The 6,000-nt window shown below is 48.3% G+C and overlaps 1 protein-coding gene across 1 annotated transcript in view; it reads right to left on the reverse strand.

The window, feature by feature from the left end:
• Sertad2 (SERTA domain containing 2) overlaps nucleotides 1-1,579 on the reverse strand; it is a 110,061-nt gene extending 108,482 nt beyond the window's left edge. The window contains exon 1 of the mRNA XM_013150052.3: nucleotides 892-1,579. The gene's annotated coding sequence lies outside the window, so the exon portion shown is untranslated. The remainder of the gene's footprint in view (nucleotides 1-891) is intronic.
• Nucleotides 1,580-6,000: the final 4,421 nt, after the last annotated feature.

A 6,000-nucleotide genomic window follows, 5' to 3' on the forward strand; every position in this document is an offset into this window, starting at 1 on the left:
TCAATCTAAATATTGAAGATGCTTAAGATGCTCATAAAACACATGTGAGTGGGTATTTGTACTTCTGGACTAATGATAACCAAGAAAGCAAATTAAAAATCTTTCAAAATTCTAGAGAATAACATTGTTTAAACACTAATCAAGTGCACAAAAGATGAATATTAAAAGAAATATAATCCATATCCCTTATATCCTTAACACTCCGCAATGTGTCCAATGATGGAGAAATACAAAATTCTGTGTTGTAATGCCTACCCAGAACAGAGGTAGAGGAAGTGTCAAACTGGATTTCCACCTTACCTTCCTTTCTTCCAACAGGTTCACAGACTTCATAACCTTTAATACTGAATTCTTATGTTTTTCAAAAGAGAACTCATAAAATGATTGTAACACAAACACACTAAGGGATGCCACTAGGCAGCCTGTCTTCCCTTCCTCTATCACATGCATTCAAATTAAAAATACCTTTTGCTTTGCCTTTATTGAACAAAAGTTAACTTTGATTTAGAGAGAAATGTACCCATTAGCCATTTAACACTTTTTGCAGGTCATAGAGTGTATCAGATCACATTGTTAGGTTATTGCCACTCACCAGACACCCTAAACACAGAAAACATGCCATCACCAATTATTTTACAAGCATTCATAACGCCCCGACCGGGTTAGTCTGGCAATACCTAGAAATACAGGCAAGACTGGTGGATCAGAAGTCGAGGGGCGGAGGAAGAATGAGAGAGGGAGGGAGAGGGGGAATCGCCACCTCAAATCCACGCCGGACCGGGAACCCACAGCCCACAACCTCATCCCTGCCTCCCCAAAAGTGGACAGGCTATCACATTTTTCTCAAGCCCCCCTCTCAAAAAAAAAAAAAAATACCCATACGGTACTCACCCTTTTGCGAGGAAGTCGGCACCCGGTCCAGCTCCGAGACGGGTCGGGCTGGCAGCCAGGGAGGGGACGTCTGGGCTGTGGGCGGGGGTGTCAGTGCGTCACTCGAGTGCAGGACGGTGAGTTCCACGGGTGGGAGCGAGAGAAGCGGGGAAATCAAGGCACGGCCGGAGGGGAGCAGGCGGCGCGGAGGGGGTGGGGTGGAGCAGAGCCCCTCCCTGGCATGAGCCCACCGGTCCCGAGGACCTCTGTCCCGCGGGGGCACAAGGAAATCTGGGGAGGTAACAGACTGACCAATAAATCTCTAAAAGCACGAGAAGCGAGGACCGGACTTTAATGTAAAGGGGCCAAACTGAGCGAGGACCGGAGGGGCGACGACGAGGAGCGGCTCTGGGGCTATCCCATGCCTCTGCGGTCCCCAGGCGGAGCGGGAGGCTGGCTGAGGGGAAGTTGCCGCGGCTCCTGAGGAGGAGAAGGAGGAGGAGGCCGCGGAGGAGGAGGCGGCGGCGGAGGAGGTGGAGGAGGAGGATGTTACACTGTAACAAGTACAGACAGCCATGGATCAGAGGGAGCTGCGCGCAGGGGCGGCCGCGACGGGGCGCGCGGCTGCGGGCCGCAGCACCGCCTGCTCGGCTCGCTCCAGACCTTTAATTGGATTGATGGGTTGTGCAGTGACTCACAGACTTTACAGAGTCCTACAGCAGTCCCCGCCCAGCTGGACAGGGGAGACGCGGCGGGGCCGGGCGGGGTACGCGGGCCCAGCGAGCGGCGAGGGGAGGAGGCGCCCGGGAGGGCGAGGCGCGGGAGGCGGGGCGCAGGGCCGAACTGACAAATGACTAGGCCCGCCGCTCCGACGGACGTGGGCGTCGGCCAATGGTGGCGCGGCTCGATCCAAGGCTAGCTTCGCCCCTGGCCCAATGAGTCTTCTAAGGACACTGCCGCGAACGGGGCGGGGGAAGTGGAGTGGGGGTGGGGAGAGGTGGGTGGACGTTGAAGTGGCGGGGGGAGTAGAGGGTAAGACGAGGCGCGGAAGACCCGCGGAGTCACTGCGCCCCCCCTCGCCCCAGAAGTGTGCCTTCTACCAATCCGAACGCTGCGTGGTGATGATAGACGTCAGCGAGTGGCCAATGAGAAGAAGGCTGCTGTCGCGACTGGGCGGGCCCACACCCCCGCTCCCTTCCCCGCGCGGCCCTCCAGCCAGCCCGGCTCGGGTCGGTCACGCACGGAGCAGTGTGAGGGCTGGGGCCGCGCGGGGGGCGGGGGCCGCCTTGTTGGCTGCGTGACGGCGATAGCGACTGGCTGAGCTCCTCTGCCGGCAGGAGGGGGAGGCGATGGCAGAGGCTGGCTCCTCACTCCCTCCGCGTACAGGCGGCTGCTGCTCAGCCCCTGCTGGGGGAGCCCCTGCGGCCGAACCCCACTCCCAGGGGGCAGCCGGATTTGCAGGGGGTCAGAGCCACACTTGGCCCCACTCTTGCAGCCAGCTCCGTGAGAAGTCCAGTGGGGCTGTGCTGTGGAATCTCCGGAGCCTGCAAGCCGTAGACGGGAGGCTTGGCAGTGCATTGGCCCCCTCGCTTGCCTGTCTTCTGGGAAACTCAGGGTGGGGTGGGGACAGGTTGGAACGGCTCCTGCACACACGCCGTTTCTCTGCTGAGTTCTGCAAAAGGCCCTTAACCTGGCGTGAGCGGAGCTGTGCGGCCTTGGCTTTTTCAGTGCGTATATGGACCGTGCCGTCCTCCGCGTGCCGCTCTTTCTCCCACCTTCCTCACCTCACGGTGCTCCGGCGCACCCACTACCCGCCCTCCTCCCTGCTGACTCCCAGGAGCTCTGGCGTTTCTCAATACTTTGGCTACTGTCCAGTAATCGGATCTTAACCCTTTCCGTGCGCTGGCACTTGCAAGTAACTGCTGTCCTCAGTAAACTTCAGTAGAGATGCCCTCCCACAAAAGCAAACACCCAGGCGAGACCCGCTTTCTTTCCTACGAGATTCATTCTTAGGGCGTAAAACAATTACTCCTCTCAAGAAACAGAAAAAGTTGGGGCTGGGGGTTTAGCTCAGCGGCATAAGCGCCTGCCTTGCAAGCAGGCAGTCATGAGTTCAATCCCTGGTACCAATAAAAAGGAAAAAGACAAAAAAAAAAAAAAAAAAAAGAAAGAAATGTAAGCAAAATAAAAAAAAAAAAGAAAGAAAAAGCAAATCAGACACTGCATCCCTAGTCACATCGACTTAGGCCCCTCTATGTCCATTTCCCACATACAAGTCAACTTGAGAACCTGAGGATTAATTGAGAGTCTTGAAATGGGCAAGAGAGTTTTGTGGGATTTGGTTTGGTTTGGTTTCTTTCTTTCTCTCTAGATAACTGCATGGTCTGGAATTCATGAAAGAGATAACTGAGGACAATGGTTTACGCTAGTCATTGGGGCCTTTCTTGAGTTCCGTCATTTTAGGATTTGTATCCTTAGCCTTCGGCTTGGCCTTGTTGTGACACAGCCTCACATCTCTTTCGCCCCGCCTCCACCCTGGACTGAAGATTGAAACCAGGGCCTCACCCGCGGTAGGCAGGTATCCACCGCCAAGCTACATCCCCAGCGCTTTTTGTTTGTCTCTTTGAGTTGTTTGTTTGTCCGACACAGGGTCTTCCTTTGTTGTTAAACCGCCAGGCTGGGTCAGCCTCGGCTTCCTGAGTAGCTAGGATTATATATGTGAGCCACCACTCAAGGCTTCCCCACTTCCCTTTTTGATTTTATTTCTACTCCATGCTTGCTTTCTGTAGTCCTGGCACGTTGTGAAAATGAGCTGTGCTACAAACTTGTAGCACTCAGCTGCTTGGGTATGTGTTGTTACCCTTAGGGTGCTGAAAGAATTTGGAGTTCTGCAGAGCTTGGAGGCCAGTTCCTACCTCCAAGACATGGTGACCCACAAAGAGAGGACAGTGCCCCTCTATTCAGGGCACTGTGGTAAGCTAAGCACACTAGATCCCGCATGTGAAAGTTTGCTCCATTCCTAACTTGTTTGAGAATGCACTGCTCATTCTAGGAAAGCTCTTTTCCTATTTTTTTTTCACTGAGAGGTCACTTTATGGCCAGGTGACTGTAACTGGTGAGATTATTACTGTACATACTGTGGCAAGTACTGATAATGTAGAAGAAAATTCTGAGTCTGAATACATACTAGTATCTTTCGGAGGATCTCCAAATACCCAGAGTAGCATCTTGGGGCAGAGTGGAAAGCATCGGTCCCCCTCGTCAATGGTTATTGGTATGCGTCCAGTTTCCACTGTGTCACTTTCTGATTCTGTCCTCTCCATATTCCAGCACTCCTTAAAGTTTTGTGTAAGGCCCACCCAGACCCCTGGGCCTACTTTCACACCTATTGAGTTATCATCTCTTTAGGCTGTTCATGGACATCTGCTTTTTAAAAGAAATCTCTGAGGTGTCTTGGATGAACATTAAATTTTTACAAGATTAGAAAACCTATAATATTTGACTCGAGAGCCCCTGCTTATTCTTTTTTCTCTTCTTTTCCTTTTGCTCATGTATTCACTTCGTTTGTCCTATATACCATTTAATTCTCATTTGTGTGATCACTTCCCTTTCTATGTTTCTTGTATACACCCCTGGGTACCCCCTAAAAAAAGTGAGTGAAGCTGGAAAACTTTCATAAATAACATGGGGATATCTTATATGACTACAATACTGAAAAGTATGTAAAACTAAATAAAAATGTATTTTATGTGTGAAGCTTACTAGTTTGTGATCTGAGAGTTTAGAGACAGAATTTTCTTGTGGGACCCACTAAGTGCAAATTTCAACATACAAAGAGTACATCTATATTGTTACTGGCATTTTTCTTAAAAATCATGTAGTAAGACTAGTGATGTGGGTTTTTTTGTTGTTGTTTGTTTTGTTTTTTTTTTTATCAGTACCGGGGATTGAACTCACGACCATGCGCTTGCATGGCAGGCACTTATGCCTGAGCTAAATCCCCAACCCAAGACTAGTGATGTGTTAAGCCCACTACAGTCATTTTTTAAAAGTACTATATGAGACTGTGCTGTCGCAAAGAGTTTATAATCTAGTTGACAGGGTCAAAAGTGTATGCATGCAACATATAAGTTGGAACCCAAGGAAAAATCTAGGAAGACTTTGTGTTTGTCAGAGATAAGCAGGACTTGATTCATGTTTATCTAGTTTTTCTTGTGTATATCTCTGCTGTCTAATATGCTGTGATTAATTATATGTATAATTTTGTTAAATTTAAAATAAAGAACAGAAGCAAAATGTAAAAAAATTCCTTTTTACTATTAGATATATATAGTTATATATATATTAGTTAGATATATATATAAGGATATATATATTAGTTAGATATATATATAAGGTTATAATCTAATTAGATTTTAAGCTCCTTATAAACAGGACTGAATATATACCACCCACATGAACCAGGAAACAAAGTCTTCCTCTTGAATAAGAGATTCATCTCAGATCTCACAAAATTCCTACATTTACATCCCAGGCAAACATGAATTCACAATCCAAATTACAAAACAAATGAAGAAAAAGTCATTGTGAGAGAGAAGAAACCGGGAGAAAGCATAAACACACACATGTGTGTGCACACAGGCACACACACACCACAGAATTAATTCTGAATCTGAAAAAGGATGGTTAAAGAATAAGTCCATTTTACTTTGGAATATAGTTTCAAAAATTATAAATAAAACATCAGCAAACTAAATCCATCATGTGTACTCTGCCAAGCTAGGAGAAATCTTGACATTCCTTCCCTGACTTTAGTTAGAATACTTATTGCTCTAGCCATGTAGTATAATTTGGATTCTAGATGTCCCAAAAGCCTGTATATTGAAAGTCTGGTCCCCAGCCTGTGGCAATATTGGAAAGTGGTAGAACCTTTAGGCAGTAGAAGGAAGTTAGGTCGTTGGGGCATACCCTCAAGAGGGAATATAAGAGCTCTGGCCCTTCCTCTTCCCCTCTTTTGCTTTCCAGAGGCTGTGGTATGCGTGGCTTTGCTCTGCCATACACTCCCATCATGATCACTGCCTTTCTGCAGGCCAAGAAGAAATAAGTCACCTGGCCATGGAGTGAAATCTC

This window comes from Cavia porcellus, unplaced genomic scaffold, assembly GCF_034190915.1.
Source record: "Cavia porcellus strain 051 isolate PalLab524CR breed Dunkin Hartley unplaced genomic scaffold, mCavPor4.1 scaffold_18, whole genome shotgun sequence".
In the NCBI taxonomy this organism is placed as follows: Eukaryota; Metazoa; Chordata; class Mammalia; order Rodentia; family Caviidae; genus Cavia; species Cavia porcellus.